The sequence below is a fragment of the Athene noctua genome, chromosome 3 (genome assembly GCF_965140245.1).
Source record: "Athene noctua chromosome 3, bAthNoc1.hap1.1, whole genome shotgun sequence".
Taxonomy (NCBI): Eukaryota; Metazoa; Chordata; class Aves; order Strigiformes; family Strigidae; genus Athene; species Athene noctua.
Window position 1 is genome coordinate 23,672,208 of NC_134039.1, and position 15,747 is coordinate 23,687,954.

Consider the following 15,747-nt stretch of genomic DNA (forward strand, 5'->3'; position numbering starts at 1 on the left):
TGCCACCAGGAAGAGTTGGATTGGAATGGGTCTCCTACAACTCTGTTTTTGAGGTTTCTCAGAAGCAGTTCTCTTCAGTGATCAGGAATCAAGTGTACCTCCTTTCCTCTGCGCCAGGTGTTGAAAGTCCAGAAATTTTCATCACTTCAGGTGAAGTATTGTCTGAATGAAAAACTGCTCAAAAGGTTGGTTAGATTCAGGAGAACACCTGTGCAGGTCCTAGATATCTACAAATTTACTCCTAATAGTAGAAAAAAGTTGTTAACCCAGCATAACCAGTAAACTTCTGGTTAACTTCTTTTTTCCTTAAAGTATTCAGAAGTTTCTTTTCATGTCACTGACTGTATGTCATTACTTTTCTTCCATGTGTATATATGCATGCCCCTGTTCTGGGAATAATGCAAATCAGTTTGCCCATGAAGGTTTTCACAGAGTAATGAAGGAGGGTTTTGACATTTTGCAGAGAAGTAGGATCGTGGTAAAATCTCTGGCTGTTTAAGTATGCAATTACGTACAGAACATTGCAAGTCGATGTGGAAGTGGATGCTATGTTCTGTTTGTTCAGTAACAACAGGATTTTCCTTCCAAAGCTTCTCATTAAAGTTTCAATTAGTTGCCTAAAATCATGGGCCATAATCCGTAACTCATCTAAGAAAACTTAAGTTCAGCAAAATCAGAGGAGTTGTATGGCTTCACACTAGAAAAAAAATGGCTTTATCATTTCACAGGATGTTCTGTCAGTATCAGAACTTGTATAACTATGAAAAACTTTTGGGGAAGGTCCACCTCTCTGTTACAAGGCCACTTCTATACAAGAAGTGCTTTACTGAAAATTTTGAGATTGGTAAGGCCTGGCTTGGCCTTGACCTCTCTATATTTTTCTTCAAATTTGTGTATGGGAGGGATTTTTTTTTATTGCTGTATCTTTAATAAGACTTTAAAAGAAAAACAACAGTAGAACCTCTACAATAGCAGGGAAAATATTTACATTTTTAGCATTTACCTATGGCAATGAGAGAGGAAGTTGTTTTATAAACAGTGAATAATAATAAATTGAAGTAACATAATTTGACTCCAACCCTTTTAAGTTTTAAGGCCTTGTAGATAAGAATGAAGTATGTTGTTTTTAAGGTAGTGGAGAACACTGATTATTGATAATGAGATATAGAGCCTTTCATCTTTTGATTCCTGGTCCAAGTTTGACATTAGTCAGTAGTAAATGAAAGTCAGCTAGCTACCATCTGATATGAGCTACAAGCCAAAGAAATGATTTGGAGGTCTGCCTCACAGGATTTCAGATGAAATATTGACCCTGCTGAGGTCAGAATTTCACCTCCAGGGCCCACTTCACACAGAACCCATCAGATTTGGGGCACACTCCTTTTGGATGGGCACGTGATAAAGGTCAAGAATTGAACAGTCAGAGAGACAATACCATTCTCTCACTTCCACGGAGATGATCAGTCTGTGGTGAAGTTTTGATTATGCTGCCTGCCTCTTGACAGTTCTGTGGTCTATATGGTCCTGAAGTCTCATAAACCTTGGTTGCAGTCCAGTTATTGTGCAGTCACTGATAGGAAAAAACATTTTAAAAAAAAAAAAATAATCCTTGTTGGCAGTGAATGCAAAGCAAAATGTTCCTTCTCAATTGCGTGCTTAGTTGACTGTTAGAGAGAAGAAACAATTCCTGAAGAAATCTTCCTTTGTATATAAATGAAGACAATGAAGTCACCCTAACATGCCCACATTTAAAACGGTCTCTGAGTTTACAATCAGGTTATGGTAGGTGGAACAAAACTGTGACATGAATGTAGCTGTGAGTTCAGCTTTTCTGACCTTGCCCTTATTAATCTAACAGGCTTCTGTCACATTGGCCCAGAGATTTTAAATAACATTAGATTTATTGACAGGGAAATATTCCTACAAAGTCTGGATAAGTGTTTGACTTATGTGCAATTGAATGATTAGGCTGCAGTTATGAACACAACCTATTTATGACAAAGGATTCGTTTTACTTGAGCCAATTTTTTCTAAGCTTGTAAGAGTCGCCATAATTCCAGATAAATTATTACACAGAAAAAAGCTATTGAAATATTGTATTGAAAACATAATACCCTAAGGTTAAAAAAAAAAAGCACAACCTGACCAACACCATGATTTATGACTCCTTTCTCTAAGTGCGCTAACTTGGAAACAGTTCCCTCTCTCCTTACCCCAGAATACAATCACTGTACACACACAATACATGAGCAATGTGTCTCTCCTCCTTAGGGGACTGCAAATGCTGAGTATAACTACAGTTCAATTAAACTTGCCACTTCTGTGATGCTGAAGAAAGATGTGTTAGCTACTTGAGCTTAGAAAAATGTACCTGGCACGTGAGTCTCCAGCTGACATTATGTCTTTTTCAAGTCCATCTCTTCAGAATTAACTGGAAGGAGGTGTCACTGATGTGGAAGACAAACAGCTTGTCTTCAAATAGAGAGTTAAGTAAGGAGATGATGCTAAACTGGAGAAAAATTGCAGATTAGGTTAAATTTAAGAATCTGTATGACCTCAAGATGCTAAAATGTGATCTGAAAAGGATTTTGTGTTCTGGCAAATGTTTTGGGTTTTGGTTTGTTGTGATTGTTTTTTGTTTTGTTTTGTTTTTTTCTGCTTTTCAGGATGTTGTAGACTAATTTTTGAAGAGGTTTGAGTTTCTCTGAATAATTAATTAAACCTCCACTCATTTTATGCCACTGTGGAATGCACCCTCCTATGCACACTGCTTTCTGTTCTATTTGATCTTTGTGTGTGTGTGTGTATTGAAAAGATTTTTGCTGTAGCAGTTTCTGCCTCCTGATTATTTGGGGTCTTCTCCCCTGCACATCTCAGTCTTGCTATTTTACCAGAAACAAAACTGGAGTGTGTGTTCCATCAACTCTTGTGCATCAGTAGCCCTGAAGATCTCAGGTTGTTTTAGAACAGCTCTGTAGTGATCTGCAGCTGTAGAATGGGCTGAGTAAAGGGCTTGCAGACGCTAAGTATGGCTCAACAAGTTCTTGGACTGAATTTAGTTTTGTCCTTCAGGGCCCCAGGAGAACTCTCATGGTGACCTCATCTTCTTTTGTGAGGCCACAATCTACTTCCTGGTGTCCTTGCTCTAGAACATGTCGACGTCTGGGGCTGTGTAGCTGGCCCATCAGGTGGCCAGAGAGTGAAAGAAACCTCAAGTCCAGATGATCCTTTATTGTGACTCTGAGCTGGTCCCCAGGACAGCCAATGAGTGTGCGTGGTGTACTGTCTTGAGGGGTGTCTCTGAGATGCAGAGCTCTGTGGAGTGGTGCAGTTTACACTTTTCACTTGCTCAGAGAAAAAGTCTAGCCCAGGTTGATGACTGAATAGTTTGGTTTGAAGCTCAGTGACAAATGTTACTTTATTTGAACTATATTTAAAATAAAATGATTGTTAACATTCATAAAGCAATTCTTATTCAGTAGGTCACTGTTGACAAAATAGGTCAACTCTGCAGCCTAAATTGTGATAAAACTGATGCTGCTAATCTCACAGTTATGTAGAAAGCCTGACAGTGTTTTATGTTTTTTTCCTCAAGCCCCAGCTCTTGGAGTCATGTGATGACAAAAATGCCAGCTTTCATTTCTTCAAAATGTAAACTTCCAGCTCTCAGATTTCCAGACAAAATCTGAAATCACGAGCACTACAAGTTCCAAAATTAGAAGGCAAACAAAACGGAGGCCAAATGTTTTTTAAACTGTTCTGATTTTTATTCAAAATTTTTTTTGGAGAGCCCAGCTCAAGATCTTGGAACACTTCAGGTTGCCAATAATGTAAAACTAAAATCTCAAAGCAGAAAAAAGCAGCAGCACTGCTTTATGATGTCTGTAACATTTGGACCACAGTTTTGTTTGACTTTTTAGTTTAATACTGCCAGTACTTGGTTACTAATTTGTATGAACTCTGGGTGACATACTTAGCCCAAGAACTGAGCGCTATCTGAAACTTGAGAGTAATTCCTGCCAGACAGCAACCATATGATTACTCTGTATGTTTTAATAGTGGGTTTTCTTTTTCTTTCAAAGCTAGAAACTTGTCAGCGGATGTTCTAATGGGATTGCTGTTAGAAAGTTTGGACCTCTGAAGGATTAGAGGATCCTGACTGATTGCAAAGCTAGAAAGGTGTGCCTCTAGCCTGCTCTGCCTGCCAGGCAGGATGTTACTCCAGCCTGGTGCCTGGCCAGATGGTACAGGCAGCTCTGGGGCCTGGTGGCATCTGACAGGCGTGACAGGGGCCCTGATCCCAGGCAAAAAGCTTACCCTGACCTCAATGGCCTGCCTCAAAGCTTTGCAGACACTTAGTGGCTTGACTGACAGGGAGTATGGGCACCATGCCCCTTTGGGTTGCAGGTTTCCTGGCTTTCCTGAATCACTCAGCTGCCCTGGGTGTCCTCCTGCCTCTGCATAAGGGTTTCCTTTGGGAGTCTGGATCCAGATTTCTGTCCTCCCCACCCGCTGTGAGCTGGCTGTGTCTCTTTCCCCATGAGTTATGCTGGTAGATGGAGCAGCCTGGCTGCTCTGCTGTGTTCCCAAATCAGAATATTCCCATTCTCATTAAGTTCTGAGGTTTAAGGTGTTCCAGTTCGGAATGTAATAAAATCTTGAACAACTGGAATTTCCTGCAGGATGGTTACTCCCTTTTGTAGCCAGATCTGTTTTTCAAAATCTATCTATATTTTGGGGGAGGAAAGAAGGATTTGGTTTCTGAGTTACACAGAAGTTTGGAAAAATATTCCTTAAACTTATCATGCAAAGTTTTGAAGTGACACAGTTGTTATTGTCAAAACTTTCCAAGCACCAGGAATCTCTGGGTTGATTCCAGCCTTCCAAAACACTGGTAAAGAGACCTGCTTCCAGAGTGCTTTAGATATCATCATTTACTCACACAATTGTCTGTGGTGGTAATTTTTGTTGTTTGTATTTGTTGTTGCTTTTGAACTCCTCAGGTGAGCAATTGTCTGTCATCCAGAACTGACTGAACTATGTTCAGGCCTGTTTGTGTTCTCTTTGTTTGAAAAAAACACTGAGCTTTGATTGACCTATTTCAGATGAAGTTCAGTTGTAAAAAGTACCCATTTCTCTTTCTTCTTGTGAGAAGACACTCACCATTTGACTATCTGTACATAAAGAAATGTGAAGACATGTTCGCTGCCCTAACAAGTTTGCACTCTAACTAATGCTTCCAACACAGCTCTTCCTTTCATTTTCTGTCACCTTCTGGAAAGCAAACTCCAGCGGGCCACTATGTGAGCTAAATACTTGGAGTACTTTGTGCCTGTTATTATAGGAGGGTAGAGATCCTTGCCCTGTTGGTATCTCCTCAGTGCAATCATAAGGACTTGTGAAATTTCTTTCCTGGTCCCCAGTTTCTTGCATGCCTGTAGCCCAGAGTTCTCTAGGAGGCTTGAAAGGGCTGTAGATGATGAATCCTTCCCTCGAGATACAAAAATGAACAACCACCACACAAGTGCTTGGTTACAGATTTAGTAATGTCTGTTGCTTCTCTGTTACCATTTTCCCTGGGAATTCTGATTTTCTAAGAAGTCAGTGACAGCAGAGCAGTGCTTCGTGGTGCTACAACCCCTTTGCAAGCTGCCACACAGCAGAACAGTATTAGTTCTTCTGTAATTAGAGTCCTCTTTGCATATCCGAGAGAGGTGAGAACAAAAGGTTTCTTTGGTAGACAATAAAGCTGTTGAAGTGAGGGCCTGATCCAACTCCCACTGAACATAGTGAAAAGGCTCTTATTCATATTAGTGGGAGTTTAATGAGACCTTTCTTCAGTAGGAAACTGTGAGAAAGTATCTTCCTTCTCACTCTGCAAAATGTTTTCAGAACAGGCTCCGTCCACTGAGACATTTTTTTGTTTTGGTTTGGTTTTTGCCAGTGTGGATATGACAAGCTGTGATTGCACAGTCAAACCGAACAGGCTCGTAGATTGGGGACATTTTGTCCAAATTCATCATGTGTCAGAAGCAGCTGTTTTCCTGCAACGTATAAACATGGTCATACTGGATTCAGTGAGACAGGCCCAAGGAGTCACACTGCAGCCTTTCCCATGACTTTGCAACCTCTTCCCAAACAACAGAGGTTGCCGGCAAATAGGCTGAACAATTGTTTCTCACAAAAATCTCTGCAGCTGATGTCCTATCAGTTATCAGAATAACTCGCCTCTCCCTTGAGCAGGAAAAAGCCCCTGGGAAATTAATTATTAAAAAAAACGCATAAAAACACACACAGAAAAGGAAGAAGACAAGGTTGGGGGAGGAAGTAGGGAGAGGGAGGAGTGAAAAGAAAAATCTAGGCTAGCAGTCAGAATAAACTAATGTCTTTCTCTCCTCTCAAGTTCAGCAAATAACGCGTGTGTTTGGCTGAAGGGTATGATTCACATACTTTAGAGTAACATATGGGCATATGACTTCCTTCCATTACTGTAAAAGTTAAGTTACATAAAAGATTGCAGATTGGTGAGGTGTTTATCTATACTTAATTCTGTGCAGAGCTACATTTTGCACTGATGTACCATGGTTTTACTTCTGAAGATTACCTGTAGAGCAAGCATCTACAGGTAATTTGATCTCTGGCCTTTCCTACACTCTTATGAAATCCAAATTTGCTGACCGGTGTAGTTGCACCAATGCAAACAAAGAGGATCTGAGTTTTGTACAACTTTAATTTATTGAGATTGCAAGGGCGTGTTTTCATAAGATAAATCATTTTTTTTTGCCTTTGCTGAGCTACGTGATTGCAAGAGCACTTGCTGATAATGAAGCTTTCTCCAGTGTTGCCAGTCCAAATGTTCTAAAATTATGAGATTGTTTTGAACTTCATGACTTTTTTCATGCAATTTTAGCATCTTTTCTTAATTTCCTTTTTGTTACTGAGCTTTCTGTGTTTTCATTTTCCAGTTGTCTCAAACAATCACAAGGGAGGGACAGAAACTTATTTTTATTAAGAAAACAGAACACTGAAACACCCAAAATAATCCAGCAGCTACGATTGTAAGAAAAATGCCAGCAGTCAAATACAGTCATTGCAGCTGGCAGCATTGTACTCCAAGGACTCATCTTGGTCTCTCTCCCCTCAGCAAATATTCTCTTGGAAGCCTGTCTTTCCACGGCCATGTCCGTCTTTTTGTTTTCAGATCCTGTCTCAGATCTGTGCGCCTCTCTGAGGTACCCCACAACTTTGACCACTTCCAGCTCCCTGACATTGTGGTAGCAAGACATCTTCCTTATGCAGATGCCGACCCTTTCCTGCCTCAACATCTCCTTTCTGACAGCCCTCCCTTTTCTTTTCTCTCCTTGACATTATTTCAAGTGTCTTTTTAATGGTTTTGGTTGGCTTTTTATTGGCTATAGAGCATGCATATGTCGTTTTGTGAATGTTTTTGTTCAAAATGCATAGGGTAGTGTACCTGTATGCATGTGAACTGTGGTCACATTTGCATACTGGTGTGGGTATTTACACAGCAGGCAGCAGATGTACAGGAGCAGAAAGTATCACAGTAGTTTGTATAAGTGGCTTGGGAAGATGAATATGAGCTCTTTCTGGCTGTGATCTTGTCCGTATGGGTTGTGTGTAGTCACGAGCACTTGTGTTGTGCAGCCAAAAAAGGCTGTTACTGCTGCCTCTGTAGTAAGGTAAAGCAGGAGATAACAATAAATTTTTTACAGCTGGCTGGTGAAGGTGTTTAGGATGTGGGGTTTTTTATATCTTCATCCGCCCCTAATTGAAGATGCTTTAAAATTGAATGACTAGCAGTCAAAACGTGTTTGCTTCAAGCTGAGAAGAAAAATGCTGGTGTCTTTGCTTCCAAACTGATTGCGCTTTGTACACAACTGACAGCCACAGTCACTTTGAGTGACTGATAAGTGGGAAGCTTTGCCACTTATCAAGGAATGCACACTGAAAAGAAAGGACTGGAGCCGTTCAGATGCTTTGGCATGTTCAAAATAACATCTCACATCAGTCAGACTCAGAGGCACTAGGAGACATTTCAAAATAAACTTTATATCTATCTGTCTATCTAGAGGTAAAGATTCAGTTTAACAGACAGATCGCTGTGTGGCATCACATTGGGTCTGAAAATGAGAATGTCATTATAAGGGTCACCAGTTGCAAAATGACTCAGCTGCATAATTTGAGAGCATTTATTGTAGGGTTTCACCCCCCAGAACAAAACTAAATTTGAAAATTCACAGCTGCATATCATTCTGGTCATTTCTCTATATTGGGGGATTTCATCCTTGTTGTCCAAGTAATATGTATTGCACATGACGTCCTGAAGGATCCCAAAGAGAATGAAACTCTAAGCCAAATTTGGATCTCATTTATTTCCCCTTCAGTATTATGGAATATGTTTGGGATTGCCTGTCTTTAACTAAACTCACAGAATGGTTTTTAGGGTTATTTAGGAGTTACTGTGTTTTCAGTGATACGTATCATAAATAGAACATGGAACTTTTTTTGTACATGTTTCTTGGTGATACTATTTAGTGATACTTAGAAGATTCTGACCTGCAGGAGCTGAGGGTGTGAGGGTACATTTTTCTTGTGCTGACTCTGTAATGACAGCACTAACAGTCAGTGTAGGGTTGGATTGGTCCACTGAAGGTGGTGATGGTTCAGTCTGCCTTAGCAAGCATCATAGGAGTTAACCTGATAGAGCCCTCCTTGCAAATGTTATGTAGAAATACAAGCACACATACTCAGAGCTGAGATGGGATGTGGGTCTTTATGTAAAATGGGAGTATAAGGAGATACAAGCAAGCAGTGTGTAATTTCCCAAATTGGAATTTGGACAAGAGATACAGTGTTGACCTGTGTCCATTAGTAGTACTTAAACAAAAAATTCCTGCCAGGTTTGCACCTATTATCCTAGCAACATTGGGAGTGTTGATGTATAAGGACCATTATTTTTTGTTATGATTCTAAGCACTGCATCTGGACATCTAATTCTGCCCAGCTTGTTCTATCTAAAATGGTTGGTTTTCTAACCGAAGTGGCTATATTTGAGTTACAGATAATGTTTGGCATTCCAAAGTTGCTACCAGCACCCATACCTATATCAAGAGGGAGGAATTTGAGGATCATTTAGTTCCTGCTAACAATAACTTGCTTTTCTGATTCATCTCTTGCCATGTTAAGTGGTCACGACTTCATTTTGATGGCTCATTCAAAATAGAGTACTTCAGACTCACTGCTGGAATAAGGGTTTAAAATGATTCAGAGGGAAAAGTATGGTTCCACCTACTGAATCAACACCACTGTCTTCACCAGCTTGGATTTTCCTCAGACATCTGGCATCCAAAAGATGATGATGCCTTACCCTGCATGATTTAGGAGACAAGATGAACTCATCATTGGTGGTAATAGGTGCAAGAGGTGAAGGGGAATGGTTTTGGTTTTGTTACCAACTTTCTGTTGCTTATCTGCTGTTGAATTCTATTGTATAAATTAAAGTGGAGGGCCATTACTTGTGCTTGGTATTTCTAAGAAGAGTGAATGAAACAGTTTAATCACTTGAGGGGTAGTGATTGAAGGGGAGATGTGAGTGAAGCCTGATTTAGAAGTTTGGAGAAAGAGGGAAAGGTCCATTTGTCTCATGGAAGTCTCTGTTGAGCAAAGATGAACTATAGAGTTTCGGATCTCATGCCAGCTGTCTGTATTTTGCGTCTTGTACATAGTATCCATTTAAGTTCAGCTTCCACGTACAGAAGTTCAATAAAATGTATGATGGGTAAATAATTATAAGGAATCATTTTAGATTTTTGTTCAAATTGGTTTTAAATATACTTTGAAGAAGCTAAGTATACATCAGAATTTCTTGTGTTTAGAAGTTAAATAAAAGAATTTAAGTTCCAAGATAAACATAATAAAATTATACAAACTAAAATGAAGACTTATAGGAAAAGTAATAATAATAGTTAAACAGAACAAATTTAATTCACAGTACTTGGAGTTTATAAATAATTGTCACAGTGAGGAAACTAATTTTAAAATGTAGGTATTATAAAATAGTTTTTATCAGGTTTGACTTCTTTGAAAGACAATAGTGATAGTATTCAGCAAATTATTCTAAAGTTGAAACTTGGATAGTTTCAACAAAAGTATTCATAGATAGCAATTTAAAATGCATTTGGACAGAAGTAATCAAGTTTCTATGCTTTTGTATGCTATGAAAAATGTTTATAAAGAAATACATTAGTTAGATAACAAAGTAAGACATTTGAAAGTTACAAGTGTCAGAATTAGGTTAAATTGGTATCTTTATTTTATTCCCATGTATCTCTGTCATACATATTGAATAAAAAATGGTACCCTGGAGGAGCAGAATTACATGATAATATAATTGTAGACTGTACACACAAGAGGGAAAATTAAAATTATATTGACAACCGTAACTCTGGCATTCCCTAATGTTTGAGTCCTTGACTTTTGATCCAAAGTAGCATTATTTTAACTGTGTTTCTATGTGGCTGTAAAAGCACATAATCCTAATATACCAGCCACCTATAGTGTATTGTCAGCACAGCTCGAACCCTGAAATGTCAGCATGGGAGAAGTGCCAAATGTCACTTGAGTTACAGGAGAAATTCTATGTTCTCCTGGGCTATCAGGAGAAAACACTGTGGTGGATAGGAGCCTGTGCTGTGAAGCCTCTCGCTTTCTGTATCCTGTTTCCTTTCTTCCTCCTTCTTTTTATTTTGGTCTTCATCAAAATAGAGATTTCTTTTCTATTCCTGTTCTCCTTAGAAAGGGAGATAGATTGCTTGAGTGCCTTTGTTGTATTTGGGCTGGATATGTTGAAAAATGGAGTTCGACTCTCATTTCAACACCCTCCATTTGCTCCCCCTTTTCTCCCTCAGTAGAGTTGGGACCAGATCAGTTGAAATCGTAAGTTGCCACTAATCAGTTCTTTACTTCTAATTTACCACACTTTTTATGCTTTAGCAAGAAAACCAAGGCGGAAGGTACAAATTTCAACGCCATGGATCTTTTAGTTAAGGAGTCTTTTGGTTTGAGTATTTGATGGAAGCCTGTTTAAGCATTTGCCTCTTTAAAGCTCTGGGTGGTGAGAATATATTTTCTTATCTTGTACGCTGTGTATAGAATCTTGTCTGCGGTTTAAGCATTACTGAGCTGTAATGTGTCAGTGAGAAGGGCTTTTTTATATACTGTGTGTAATGAGTTTTAAGTTCTTAATATCCATAAGAATCACGTATGTCTAAATTAAGCATCATTTCCAGTTTCTTTAACCCTGGAGTCCACATTTGTAGTCCAGGAACAACTAAGCATATGTTAAACAGTGGATTGATTATGTTCTCACTTTATGCACAGAAGTAAACTGCCTTACACACGCACAGGCACACATTTTCATGCATGCATTTGGAACGCCCCAATGCAGATATCAATTATAAACATTATTACTTTTCTGGACATTGATTTTTAATGTCTCTAAAGGATTTTAGGAGTAGGGAAGAGGGATATTTTCCATGTGGAGGCCACAGGTTATTAATACTTACCAATTACAACTGATGTTAGATGTGAATTGCTCAAGGCTGTATGAATTCTACAGCCCTGCTGACAGTTCGTCTTCAGCTGAAATCACGGCATATAGAGAGAATCCTTAGTTTAGGTCAAGGCACTGATGATCACAATATTTCCCAGTGTTGCAGACAGATTGATGCATGCACTGGGAGACACAATGTAAGCAGAAATGGACTCAAATTATTTGAAATTAGAGAACTTTAACAAAATAAAACTTTCAAGCTTCCTTCTTTTCCCCTTCTGTAATTCTTCAGATGGCTTTATAGCTATAGACACCCCTCTGAAGGTTGCCTCTGTTCTTCCTCAGAACCTGGTTCTGGCAGCAGGAGGTTTCCCTGGATAGGATAGTTCCCCAGATACGTAGTAGATCCAGGAGTTTCTTTGCCGTTGTGTTAGGAAGCCAGAATTTGGAGAGCTGATATATTCTACTGACTGGAATTGGAATTATGCTCTATTTCTGGGATTTCTTCTTTACTTGAGATGAAAGGCAGATTTGAAATGTTATTTTTCAAGAATTTTAGTTTTCTGTGTTGTGAGTTTCAGGGTGTTATTTAAATCTACTTCTCTTGTATTATTTCTTACTGCGCAGTTAAGAATTCCTGTCATTTTGGTACAATAAGAATAAAGTTACTCGAATTGTAATCAATTTACTGCATAGAATTCTGTATTCTATGTTAACAATATTCACACTTATTTAAAAAGAAACACATTTGGTTTAGGTGTTCTTTACATCCCCTCTGTGTATTGCAGTGGATTTGTTGAAATCACAAGTTTGCTTTCTGTGTCTTTTGTGAGGTTGTTTGAGCTCAGTATCCTCTTAGCAGAAAGTCTTGCAAAGGCCCCGTGGGAGGAAAATTGTCCATTGTGTTCTTTTGAAAGCCAGCTATCTTTTTTCCTGAAACTGTGCTCAAGCAAGTTTATTCTTCCACTCAGGGATATCTTAGAAGGTTCCTGTCCTTTCTGGGGCCTAGGAAGCAGAGCTCAGATATGTATATTGTATTTGTTGCCATCATATAATCTGTGCAACTTCCCTGCAAATATAAAGAATTATGCTTTACCCAGCTGTTCATTTGATAGGATTCTAGCCCTTCATTTGGAGAAAACTGTGGTTCTCCAATTCACATTGTTTGAACCATGGCCTCCCTTCTATACCTATTGTTTGTTTTGTCTTTTTGTGTTGTGTGTAACAGGTGTTTCTTTCAGGCAGCCAAGGCAGCAAGGCAAGGGCTTCCTTTATGGCAGATCCCTTGAGACTTTGATTAAACTCTTCTTTGTGATAAAAATGCCACTGCGTTTAAATGAATTGCACATGTAATCTGTATTTGCACAAATGCCCTCCATCCTTCTGCCTTCATTGCTGAAGTCTGTCTCTTTTTTGGAATGGCTGTGTTTGTCTTTTCTCCTGGCTTTCACCACAGAACTGATTCCTTTTTACTTTCTTGATACTGCACTCCCCTCAGAGCCTAGATGCAGCCATGGGAATGGTTTAAAAAGAGCAAACTGTTTCTGCAAAAAGAGCTCTCCTTTTTCCCGTGTTTCCTGTGGCTGCCTCCAAAAATACAATTGTCAGATGGCTGGGAGAACCTTCCTCAGAGTTTCTAAAGGAGGAACCAAGTGTTAGAAACTACGCACTTTTTCTACATCTATTTGAGCAGGTCTCAATCCAGTGGGTAGCACAGATATTTTCCCGCCTGCTTTTTTTTTATTTCACACAATCTCACCTGCTGTTGAGGAGGACACACTGTTATTAAGCTGCGTTTCCTGGTTTAGGTACAGGACTAATTCAGGGAGGTCTTGTCAGTTATGGCAAGAGCTTAGCTGTGTTGTAGGCAGAAGGTATGTGTAAATCAGTACCCCATGCTACCAACTTGTCTAATGTACATTTAATATTCTTTCTAGTTTTTGTTCAGAATAGGACTTCCACACTCTCCAGTATGGTCCTCTCAACTCTCTAGATGTTAAGGCAGCCAGAGAAGCAATGCACCCTGAAGAGGGGCAAGAGGCCTATATCATGTTTTTTAGTGGCTCAATTGGCCCACACTGTTCAGGTATCCTGATTGCTCACCTATAACACATTATTTTCATGTCCTTCTCTTTATGCCAGGACTTTTATTGGTTTTAAGCCCTGGGGGTGAACAGATAGAAATATGCTTTAGTCAGAAGAGATGTAATGGATGTCCTGGGAGCTGTGCCAAACAATTAAGAATATAGGCATGATGATTTACAGGGTAGGCAAAACCTCCAGAGAATGATACATCTGTACAGGCTGCCCTGTGAATCTGCAAGAGTTAAGTAACTTGCATCATTTCAGTCTATCAGAGATAATGCATACTGAGGGAACAAATATGGATGGACTTTTGCTTTCTGAGACACACCTTCTGCTGGTGACTTTATGTTGCTTGGATCAGTTTTTAGAGCTTCCCAAATGTCATCTACAGTGCCTCTGAGATCCCCTCTATATAAAGTGCATTTTTCTTCCTGATGCAGACTGACCAACAGTTACAGTGGCAGGTTACAGCCTAGGCGTGACACGAGCATTGTATCTATTTTAGAGCCTAACTTTTTGGTAGTAGCAGCATCTGTGGAAAATATGAAGCTAACTGTCAGAAAGCATGTTTGAAGGGCATTTAATTTAGAAACATTAAACTCCCCCCAAGCCAACATTTACTTTAGCGTGCAGTAGTTAACAGTGGAAGATGGGACTTTAATAATGCTACATAATATGGTTTCATAAATCAGTTATTTCTCTTAAAATGTGTTGTCTGGTTTTGTTAGTGTTTGGTTATCTAGTGTAATAAAAATAGTTCATTTTATTATTTGACTCAAAACCCATGAAGTTTTATTTTATTTTTCTTAACACATAGATGACAGGGGCCTGAAATTCCCTCTTCCCGTACACATGTAAAACATCATAAACTCAGAACATGAGCGTTTAGAGACACTTTGTGATGAAATAAATTACCAAGCTGCAGAAGAAACTAACATGATGTAACAATTTTATCAAGTTCCGCACAGCTCCTTCTCTGTATTAATTTCCTTTATGCTCAAGGAACCTGAGACACTGTTTTAATACTTAAATACAAAAAAAATTAGACTATTCTAAAAAACCAAACTCTTCTGTAAGTGACCATTTATGTTCAGGCATGCAAACCACTCACAGGCAGTTCTTGTTAGGACTATGGGCTCATTTTCTAAGAGCCTCCCACCGTTTTTCTTTCAGACATCATCTCCCCATTCCTCGGGAGCTGCCCTTTTGTAGGAGGTTAAGCCTTCTTTCCACCAACAGGGGACTTGAGGAGGCTCCCTTGGAAGCCTATCATTGCTGTTCTTGGATTTTGCAAGACAGTGGTGCTTTCTGAGACATGTGAAGCTCACCTGCCCAGAAAGATTGCTACTCAACAGTCTGCTTTAAGAAGGCTTTGCATGCGAAAGACTGATTTTCTTCATTTTGGGACTATCACTCAATGGAAATGTCAGAAATGTGGAAGGATAAATACTGAGTTACATTAAAAAGATAAAAAAAGCGCTCTGAAATTATCTCCTGGCTCCATGTTTTCTGAGGTTTTGCATTAGTGGGGACGAAGTCACGGTGTGTTGACACAGTCTAATGTGCAATGACATAATACCTGGAATATGGAGACAGCAAGAGGCGCAAAATCAAACTTATCTGAGTTTTCACAGGAAAAGAAGGGATTAAACTTCGCTGGCTAAAATATGGATTTTTTTTTTTTTTTTTTTTTTAATAAAAAACTATCCTAGTTCGATTGAGATAAACCTACTCAGATCTAATTCTATCCAGTCCCTGGGAAAAGTGGGCCTTAAGATGTTGAGCCTATTTGCCCAATCCCTTTTTTTTTAGAATTAAAGATTAGGGTAGGAAGTTTGGTCCTTATCTCTAAGGTTCTTACGGCTTCAGAAGGAAACTGAAATACTTACATGAAGGACCCTTTCTTGAACTCATGATTTGTCTTCACTCAGATTATTTCAGAAAGCTTTGGCAGTGTAGATTTCCCACAATGCTTGGCTATTTTTGTTTTACATATCTTAGAGGAACTATGATAAATTGTTGTTACTGCCTATTAAATAGTAGAAAGAGATGTCAAAATACTCAAGTGACTTAAAAGTCAAACGTTACTG

The 15,747-nt window shown here is 39.1% G+C and overlaps 1 protein-coding gene across 8 annotated transcripts in view; it reads left to right on the plus strand.

The window, feature by feature from the left end:
• Positions 1-15,747, plus strand: part of SOX5 (SRY-box transcription factor 5) — a 295,645-nt gene that overhangs the window by 149,824 nt on the left and 130,074 nt on the right. The gene's annotated exons all lie outside the window — the stretch shown is intronic.